This window comes from Pelmatolapia mariae, linkage group LG8 (assembly GCF_036321145.2).
Source record: "Pelmatolapia mariae isolate MD_Pm_ZW linkage group LG8, Pm_UMD_F_2, whole genome shotgun sequence".
Classification (NCBI taxonomy): domain Eukaryota; kingdom Metazoa; phylum Chordata; class Actinopteri; order Cichliformes; family Cichlidae; genus Pelmatolapia; species Pelmatolapia mariae.
Genome location: NC_086234.1, coordinates 5,531,623 through 5,533,320, shown reverse-complemented (window position 1 = coordinate 5,533,320; position 1,698 = coordinate 5,531,623).

Genomic DNA, 1,698 nt, shown 5'->3' with positions numbered 1-1,698 from the left:
CACTGTTGTGTGCGTCTTTTGTCCTGAATCTTGACATACACCTCCTGTACACTTCGTTAGGTAGGAACCACCTCGCCCCCTTTTACCTTCAGAACTGCTTCTTTGTGACAGAGGTTAATCGAGATAACTGTCCCCCTCACCATTACACCTCCACCAGCAGGTGAACAGTGAGACAGCATGGCTCTGTGCTTTTGTTTTTATGCCAAATTCTGATCCCACCATCTGAATGTTGCAGCAGGAGTTGAGATATTTTTCTGTTGTCCAATTTTGGTGAGCCTATGTGAACTGTAACCTGTTTCCTGTTGATAACTGACACTAGTGCCACCTGGTGTGGTGGTCTGCTGCTGTAGCCCATCTGCTTCAAGGTTTAATGTGTTATGCATACCTTGGTTGCAACGTGTGGTTGTTTGAGTTACCGTTGCCTTTCTATCAGTTTGAAGCAGTCTGCCATCAATAAGGCATTTTGACCCAGAGAACTGCTGCTCAGTGCAGCTCTTTATGGTTTACAGTGAATGGTCTAAAGGGATGGTTGTGTGGGAAAAACTTCAAGGACATCACCGGTTTCTGAAATGCTCAGACCAGTCCATCTGGCACCAACAACCATGCCATCATCACAGTCAAATAATCCTTCATTCTGATGCTTGGTTGGAACTTCAGCAGGCTGTCTCCACAATATCTACATGCCCAAATGCATCGAGCTGCTGCCATGTGATTGGTTGATTAGACATTTGCATTATCGAGCAGTCGGAACAGGTGTATGTAACAAAAAAAAAAGCAAGAAAAAAAAAAAGCCAGTGATTGTTATTTAAAAGGATACAGGCTACATACTTTTTTCAATAGGAAAATATAATTAATGACTTACAGTAATCACATTTAAAATATGAATATATAAAAAAATAACCACTGTTCATCTTTATATACTTTTTGTCAAAGCCACAGGGAGCCACTGGAGATGGTCCAGGTTCACACCCCCCGAACTAAACAATTCATTATTAATGGAGCAATCATGGAAACAATCAGCATATTATCTTAATTTCTCTGAACCTCAGTTGGGGTGGCAAGCATGGATATATGTGCAAAAATGTTTAGTCCTGAATCCCTTGAGCTATGAATTTAAAGGCCCAGAAATGAATAGTCATGGAGGAAAATTAAGAATTTCAGACAGAGGACAGGTTTATTTATTTTCACTACTTAAACGTGTAGCTGGACCTTAGGAAAAATTCAATTAAAAGAGATTTTTTGATATTTATAATCAAAACAGGCTCTTTTTAATTTAGGTTATTTGCAGAAACACTGGTACCCATCAGTGACCAGTGTAGCATTACAGTATATACTTCAAATCAGGCTTAATAGACTTTTTTTTCTCCTTTGCTTCACAATTCTGTTGTACTTGTATTAAAAAAATACATTTGCAATGATAGTTTTTTGTATTTTTGTTCTATAATTTTACATATGTAACAAAAAATATAGTGTTATTGTAATTAAAATGCAAATAGTCATAAATGCTCCTCTGTGAAACAGACATGGACGTGGCAAACAATAGTATTTATTTACACCATTCAACAAGTTTCAGGTACCAAATATAACATGTTATGCATAACATCACTTACAATCATACAGATAATCATTTACACTTAGAGTGCATTAAAAATATCTGTGTATTAAAAATAGCTGCGATTATATCTTATAAATAATCCA